At 43.6% G+C, this 8,994-nt stretch overlaps 1 long non-coding RNA gene across 1 annotated transcript; it reads left to right on the top strand.

Annotated features, from left to right (window-relative positions):
• Nucleotides 1-1,201: 1,201 nt before the first annotated feature.
• Nucleotides 1,202-7,241, top strand: LOC138747169 (uncharacterized). Its single transcript, XR_011347344.1, has 2 exons — nucleotides 1,202-1,758; nucleotides 4,712-7,241. It is a non-coding gene; the product is annotated as an uncharacterized lncRNA (long non-coding RNA).
• Nucleotides 7,242-8,994: the final 1,753 nt, after the last annotated feature.

Here is an 8,994-nt window from a genome sequence, read left to right on the forward strand (position 1 = left end):
AGAATCACCATTCAGATGGCAAATGCAAGCAATACGATACCTAGGTATACAAATAAATAAAAACCTCGGCTATCTATATAAACTCAATTATTATCCACTAATGAAAAAATTGCAGGACGACTTAGAGCATTGGAATGACTTACCACTAACACTAATAGGAAGGATAAACTGTATTAAAATTAACATTTTCCCAAGGATACAATACCTATTTCAGGCATTGCCAATACACTTGACGGAGAAATTCTTCAAGGAGTTAAAGAAAATAATAAGGAAATTTTTATGGAAAGGGGGGAAACCGAGGATAGCACTAGATAAATTAACAGAATGGTATAAACAAGGAGGCTTAGGGGGGCGTGGCAAGATGGCATAGGGAACAGACGTGCCTTCCAGACCTCTCCTGACTCTGATTTATTGTTTTGTCTTTAAGTGCCCATTAAAGTTCTTTTAAAAGTTTATAAATAATAAACTTTAGTGCCTAATGGTTTATATGCAAAAAAAAAGGAAAAGAAAATATCAACAGACTGTTAAAAAACTACATTTTCCGAAATTGTCTGAGCCTACGTGTTTACAAGAAGCCAGGTCTCAACGTAGAATGGATCCAGAGGAGGACGTGCAGAGTTCAGCATTGAAGCTTCGTTTTAAGCCGGTGAGGCTCTCTGAAGGTCGCACTCAACAGCTTTCAGAACAAGGGGCTGGACGGGTGCCAGTGTTTCACACGGTGGCCACTACAGGTGTTGTTGCTGAGGCTTTGACAGTTGAATCAGCTGGGGCGCCACCAGCTGGAGAGTTAAAGAGTTGTCATTCGACTGCTACAGTGGTGGCGCTGCAAAATGCATCTTCAATTACAACGGTTTTTCCAGACATCGATTCAGTGAAGATGATTAAAGAGATTTGGCTTAAAGATAACCCTGATCTTCAGTCTCCTGGCATTGCTGGGGGGACTTTGAGAGGGATTTTTATACGAAGTCAACCTGCTAGAAAATATACTAAATTAAGGGAAGGGACAGAAGATCCCTTGGTCTCTAAGGAACAGCAAGACCCCATTGTTATAGATAGAGAATTTAGGTTAAAAGGGGCTTAAGTTAAAATGTGATGATTAATCATAAAAGGGGAAGCCAGAATAGACAGGGAGCTTACCATAAAAGTTCAGCTGGACAATGTTATAACAAACAGAGATCTTTCATGGTCACAAATGAGCCAAAGATTGATAAAAGAGTGAAAAACAGAATTTAGTGTGTGCAGAGTTCGTAGTGTACGTAACTAACATGATAATTACAAATGCAAGTGTACTTAGAATGATTTTGCAAAAACTAACCAATTAAAACAGTGTTAAAGAGGAGGGGAAGGACAAGCAAAAAAGGTATAAAAATCAATGCACTGTATGTATCGGGGCTTGACTTGGCGAGAAGCCAGTTGAGTCCAACTCTGCAGACTTGTAAATAAAGCTTGTCGTGTCACCAACTTTAAAGAGACTCATGTGTGAGAATTTGTACTTCTGACAACTGGGGGCTCGTCCGGGATCTACACTCCAGCCGTGGGAGGAGGCGAGAAAGGGGGACATCGGAGGTGGTGCACCCCACTGAGTTCAGCGGCTCCTAGTCCCTTGCTCGTCGCCTCGGGCGGCTTGAGCGAGTGGTATCCGGACAAGGTGACACGACAAGACGAAAAGGAGAGGGGTGATGGTTCAATCCCCAGGAAGACACCGGTAAGTGACGACTTACGATTGTGGTGTGGGGATTGACGGACGAGACCACCCAGGTAACAATCATGACGGGGGGAAAAAATAAAATAAAACGATAAATCAGGTGTAGAGCCTTTGTCGTGGCGTGAGGACCCTGTCGTGGGACCTTAGGATAGACCCCAGGGAAACCTCGGCGGGAACCGGCGGAGGGATAGTACCTCCGACGAGGCATCCGAGATGAAAGGGAGTAGGGTCCCGAATGGGGGTGTCCTCAGCAACGATAAACGGATCTAGGCGGGAAAATGGGAGGATCAAAATCTAAGGGCTCGTCTGAAAGATCAGGACTTTTCCGGGGGGTTCCCCTTGACAGCCCTTTGGGGAGAATGTTTGAAAATTGGGATAGTAAACGATATCGAGACAAAGACAAGAAAAAGATGGTTCAATATTGTCTTCTTTGGTCGAAACAGCCTATTAAAGGTTCCTCGGTCTGGTGGCCGAAATTTGGATCTGATGAGGATTGGGTTAGACAAGCATTAAACATATATGTAAACTCGAGACAAAAGGTGAATCAAGAAGAGTCGGCGTATGCATTTTGTTGGGTTCCCTGGCCAGGATCCTTAACAAAATGTTTTAAATTGAGGGTAGCGGGAGAAAAGAAGTGGGAACCTTTGGACAACATCCCCCCTCCTTATGAGGGAAGCTCGCTGCTGGAGGGGAAAGGTGATGAATCTGATTGTCCCGGAAGGGGCCGGGAACGAAGGGATGAATTAAGGGAGTCGGACCCTAAACTTCCACCGGTAAACCGACCCTGGACCAGATCCCAGACTGGTCCAGGACCATCGAAGGCTCCAGTAAGCCTAAATCCCCTGAGGGAAGTTTCTATGGGAGGACCGGGAGGGGGAACGGGATATGTAAACGTTCCCCTAACCAGTACTGAGGTGCGGGGATTTAAGAAGGAAATGAAAAGTCTATTGGAAGATCCCATGGGACTGGCCGAACAGTTCGACCAGTTCCTGGGACCAAATACATATACCTGGGAAGAGATGCACGCAATAATGGGAACATTATTCTCACCCCAGGAGAGGCAGATGATTCGACAGGCTGCCCTCCTCATGTGGGAACGTGAACAACCTGGGGACCTCAGACCCCATGAACAAAAATATCCCCTGAATGAACCCAGGTGGGACAAACGAACACCCGAGAGATTGGCAAGTATGAGACAATACAGAGAGTGGACGATTAAAGGAATACGGGAGGCTGTGCCAAAGGGTCACAATTTCGCCAAGGCATTTGGGAACCACCAGGGGAAAGATGAGTCCCCTACTGATTTCTTGGAGTGGGTGAGAAAGAATGTCCAACAGTATGCGGGTGTAGACCCTAGTACACCAATGGGTGAACAGCTTATTCGAATCGAATTTGTGTCCAAATCGTGGCAGGACATTAGGAAGAAACTAGAAAAGGAGGAGGACTGGAATGAAAAAACCCTTGAGCGACCTGTTAAAAAAGGCGCAAAGAGTATATGTGCAGAGGGAAGAGGAAGGTCAAAAGAGGGCAGCGAAGATTATGGTACAGACTATCCGACAGATAAATGCCGAGTCCAGAGGGGAAAGGAAACAAAACCCTTACTCAGCGTTGGTGAAGTTTATGAATGAAAAGCTGACAAATGAAGATGAATATCCATTGAAATGGACCCAGGAGGAGAAGGGATGGCTTGAGGACTTGAAGCATCGCCTGACGCGGGCCCCGGTACTCACTCTGCCCTCTTTAAAACAACCCTTCCAGCAATTTGTCACTCATAACCAAGGAACAGCTGTGGGAGATTTGACGCAGGAAAAAGGCGGTCAGCGACACCCAGTGGCTTTCCTGTCCAAAATGATGGACCCAGTGTCTCGCGGATGGCCGACGTGTATCCAGGGAGTAGCGGCTGCTGCTCTGTTGGTGGAGGAGGCATGCAAACTCACTTTTGGAGGAAGGATGACTGTGTACACCTCCCATTCTGTGAGTGTTCTATTAGCACAAACCGCCCATCGATGGCTGACTGATTCCCGCATATTAAAGTACGAGACCATTTTAATGGTCGGAGAAGACCTACAGTTTGCTAAGAATAATAGTTGCAACCCAGCTCAGTTTTTATACGACGGTGAAACAGGGGAAGAAGTGGAGCACGACTGTGTCGAGTTGACGGATCTCCAGACCAAGACCCGAGAGGACCTTTGCGATACTCCCCTGGGAGAGGGATATGAATTCTATATTGACGGCTCCGCCAGATGTGTTGACGGAATGAGGAGAAGCGGGTATGCCATAATAGAAGGAGATGCTTGGGAAGTGGTAGAATTCGCGCGGCTACCCGGAAGCTGGTCGGCACAGTCCTGCGAACTATATGCCTTGCAGAGAGCCCTCAGAGTACTGGCAGAGAAAACTGGAACAATTTACACTGACTCCAAATACGCATACGGGGTAGTGCATACCTTTGGTAAGATCTGGAAGGAGCGTGGTCTGATTACATCAAGAGGAAAGGAATTGTCACACGAACAGATGATTACTCTGACTTTGGAAGCCCTGACATTACCCCGGGAAATAGCAGAGGTCAACATACCAGGCCATCAGAGGGAAGATACCCCGACCGCAATTGGGAACAGACTGGCTGATGAAGAGGCCAAAAGGGCGGCCATGTAACAGGAAGTCCGTTTGCTGACCTTAATCCCAATAAGACAAGGTATAAAAAAGCTCCCATTTTTACTGCTAAGGAAGAAAAGAACATGGCTCAGTTGGGCGCAAGCCAGCTGCCTGATGGAACCCTAAAGACGCAATTGACAAAATTAATGGTGGAGACTAAAATGCCTTGGATAAAGTGTCTGCCCCTGGCCTTATTGAGAATTCGTACTGCCCCACACAGGGATGTGGGGGTGTCCCCTTATGAGATGATGTTTAGGTTTCCCTTCTGGAGTATAGTTGAGGGGTGTCCCACCTTGGGGGAAGGGGATATTTTTCTTAGGAACTATTTACAGGCACTGTCACGCTCTCTTACAGATTTACGAAAGAGGGGACTATTGGCACAAACACCACCTCTAGACTTTTCTTTACACAAGGTGAAACCGGGAGACTGGATTCTCATCAAAACCTGGAAAACTGAAAAATTCCAGCCACAGTGGGAAGGTCCATTCCAAGTTCTCTTGACTACAGAGGCTGCAATACGAACAAGAGAGAAGGGGTGGACGCATGCATCCAGATTTAAGGGACCTGTAGAGGCGCCTCAGGACCCTGATACGGACTCAGATTGGACTTGTGTTCCTGGAGACAAACCTCTTACTTTGCGATTTCGCAGGAAGACTTGATTGACAATGTTATTGTTAAATGCTTTGATTTTTCTTGGTTTGCCTATGTCTTTGTCAGGTCTGAAGTGTAAGAAGTGCAGAGACACAGTAGTCCTTTTTCAGGACCTTATTGGGAAAGAAAGGAGGGTAGTTTCATTTCCCATATCTCAGTTCCTAAGAAATGCTGGGCAGAAAATACCACCCAACATCCATATACCCCTTGTACGGATAATGAGGGAAGTAGTGTGGGTCATTATATACAGATTCCTAATAGTACTCCTTTCCCTCTTAATGGTTGGCCCTGGGAGGGTGAATCAGGCCCACCATGCCCTGATGGACTCTGGTTCTGCATACACCAGCGTACTGTTCCGGTAGAGAGTCCCACTCCACACTCGGGAGTGCCTGCCCCTTTGGGGCATCCGGACTTGGTTCGGGTCCATGCAAATGGCCATGAAAGTTTCGGCCACGCAATTGGGGGAGACAACCTTTTTGTTGATCTTGCAACTAGAATTGCAGGAACTTTTAATGTAACCAATTGTTGGGTCTGCGGAGGTCCACAGATGTCAGAGCAATGGCCTTGGTGGGGGGAGTCCCTCGACTCATGGACCATGATCTCCCGGGTTTGGACCACTAACCGAACAAGGTCAAGGGAGAATTTGTCTCTTTCCAACGTCCCCTCCGGTTTTTATTGCCTCTCACGAGCCGGCAAGTACCCGGTAGGAAAAAGTCCCTGCAAGGCTGTATGGATCCGCATTTTACCTGGTAATTTCATTTGGTTTCCTAAACCCCTGACTTGGTTCCTATCCACTGTTTTTAAGACTGATTGCTTACCCCTGTCTAATAGCAGTTTTCAGCTTTGGAATTGTAGCAGCTCCACCATCACAGGACCATACCAATCAAACCCCACCCTTAAAAGGGTTTGGGAACGGGGATATGGAGTCTCCCCAAATGGGTTATTCTGGGTGTGTGGTGATAAAGCGTATACCCGCCTCCCCTTGCAGTGGAGTGGAACTTGTTTTCACCCAGAATAATTCGCCCAGAATTTTTCCTCCTACCCCACGATCACGGTCATAGATTGGGAGTGAAGGTTTTTGATGCATTACACCGTCGACCCCGCTCTAGCACGGTGCATTTGGGACAGTGGGGAGATGACTGGCCTCCGGAACGAATAATTGAATATTATGGTCCCGCTACATGGGCCCAAGATGGATCCTGGGGTTACCGTACTCCTATTTATATGCTAAATCGCATTATTCGCTTGCAGGCGGTCCTTGAGATTGTTACAAACCAAACGGCTCTAGCCCTGCAATTGCTTGCATCCCAGCAGGGTCAGATGCGCTCTGCCATCTATCAGAACCGTCTGGCCCTGGACTATTTGCTGGCCACAGAAGGGGGTGTATGTGGAAAGCTTAATTTGACTAACTGCTGCTTAAAGATTGATGATAATGGCCAAGCCGTTCGCAAAATCGCTGATAATATTCGCACTTTGTCCCATGTACCAGTCCAGACCTGGCATCCTTTCGCAAAATTAAATTGGTTGGACAAATGGTTTGGAGGAACCTGGTGGCGCACCTTATTGTGGGTCATCGGGGGTGTTTTGTTCCTCCTGCTTGTTTTACCCTGTCTTATTCCCTGTCTGCGCAGCCTAGTGATTTCGATGGTCCAGCAGACCATGCAGCCAGGGGGCCTGGGAGACCCAATTAGAATTTTACTTCAGCACGAAATTGATTTATCAGAAGATGGTTCTCTTCCCTGGGTTAAGGCCCCCATTCAGAAATAGTACACACATTTTAAAGAAAGAAAGGGGTGGATTGTTATAGATAGAGAATTTAGGTTAAAAAGGGCTTAAGTTAAAATGTGATGATTAATCATAAAAGGGGAAGCCAGAATAGACAGGGAGCTTACCATAAAAGTTCAGCTGGACAATGTTATAACAAACAGAGATCTTTCATGGTCACAAAGAGACATGTAGGAGCCAAAGATTGATAAAAGAGTGAAAAACAGAATTTAGTGTGTGCAGATTTCGTAGTGTACGTAACTAACATTATAATTACAAATGCAAGTGTACTTAGAATGATTTTGCAAAAACTAACCAATTAAAACAGTGTTAAAGAGGAGGGGAAGGACAAGCAAAAAAGGTATAAAAATCAATGCACTGTATGTATCGGGGCTTGACTTGGCGAGAAGCCAGTTGAGTCCAACTCTGCAGACTTGTAAATAAAGCTTGTCGTGTCACCAACTTTAAAGAGACTCATGTGTGAGAATTTGTACTTCTGACACCATTATGCCTGAATCTACTTCTGTTGAAATGTCTGTTAAGGATCTTGAAGATAAGATATATTCTGTATCGAGTCACTTAGCTAATTTTGTGAACCTGTTTATTTCCAAGATTAATGTGATGGCGGAAGTCATTAATGGAGCTTTTAAGCTTGAAACCATTGAAAGATTTGAAATGTGTGATCAAGGTTTAGTCGATGCACAGGATCAACTCCAAGATGAAAATAGAATAATTGAAACATTGCAGATCCAAAATAAAAATTTAGCAAAAAAGGTTGATTATTTGGAGAATCAATCTAGACGGAACAACGTGAAAATTGTTGGTTTGCCAGAAGGCATAGAAGGACCAGATCCAAGAAAATTTTTTACTGAATGGATTCCACGAGTGTTAGGACAGGATAAATTCCCTGAAGGTTTAATACTGGAACGTGCTTATAGAGTTTTAAGAAGAAAATCTTTTTCAGGAAAGAATCCAAGATCTGTTTTGATCCGTTGTTTAAACTATTGTGACAGAGAGACAATTTTACGTACGGCTATTAGAAATGCCCAGCAAAATAGATCTCCTTTGATGGTTCAGAATAATCCTGTTTTCTTCTATCAAGATTTGAGTCAAGAAATTATGTTTCAACGACGCGAATTTAATTCTGTGAAAGAACGGTTGTGGAAAAAAAGACATAAGGGAACATTCAGGTATTCTGCAGTACTGAAGATTTTTTAGGATGGAAATTAGCCAAAGTTCTTTGACAATCCTAAAGAGGTTATGGACTTTGCTCAGTCTCTACTAATCATGCAGTTTCAGGAACGATGTAGTCCTTCAAGGTCTCCAAAGAGAGTAGAGATGTAAGGTGGGATCCAGTTTTTTAAAAGAAATGGAAGCAATGGTGACCGAAGTGGCAACGTTGATTTAAAAAAATAAATCTTTTATCTTTTTTTTGAGAAGAGTTTAAATAGTTTAAATAATGATGATAGTTTAATGAAATGGGAGTTGGGAGAGGGAACTGGGTGGGCACTAGTTTCCAGAAGTCATCAGCTACCTGTGAGTTATCTCACACCCAATATTTTGGGGGAGTTACCGCTTTGGGCGGTTTAAACAGGAGGAGGTAGTCGTGACCTCTGACCTGTTTTTTTTTCTTTTTAATTTTTGGGTTAAGAAGTGAAGGTTTTTTTATTATTTTTTTTAAATAAATAATTTTTTAAAAACTCTTTTTGTTTTCTGATCGTAATTGAGAAGGAATTAGGAGGTTTTTTTCTCTCCTTTTTTTCTCTTTTTTTGGGGGGGGGGTTTCTCTTTTTTCTTTTTTAAGAGGATGATGTCACAGAAGATAATAAGTCAAAAATTGAGGATGTTGAATTAGATGAAGAGGAAGATGAGGGGAAAGGTGATAAGAAGAAAAAGAAGAAAATTAAGTACAAATACATTGAGGGAGAAGAGTTTAATAAAATTAAGTTAATTTCAATAGAGAATTTTGAAGATGTTATAAATGAAGAATATGGAGAATTTTATAAGAGTTTGAACTTTTTTCTTTTTTTTCTTTTTTTATATAAGGGGAGGGGAAGGGAATAAAAAGTTTATCTGATTGTTTTTCTAAGGGATGTTTTTGTTCTCTCGATGAATTATAAAGGAAACTTGGTATTAATGGAAATTCTGTATTTATGTATTATTAATTTTGATTTTTTTGAATAACAGATATGTGGTTGATATATGATTTTAATATTTGAACT

This window comes from Narcine bancroftii, chromosome 12 (assembly GCF_036971445.1).
Source record: "Narcine bancroftii isolate sNarBan1 chromosome 12, sNarBan1.hap1, whole genome shotgun sequence".
Classification (NCBI taxonomy): domain Eukaryota; kingdom Metazoa; phylum Chordata; class Chondrichthyes; order Torpediniformes; family Narcinidae; genus Narcine; species Narcine bancroftii.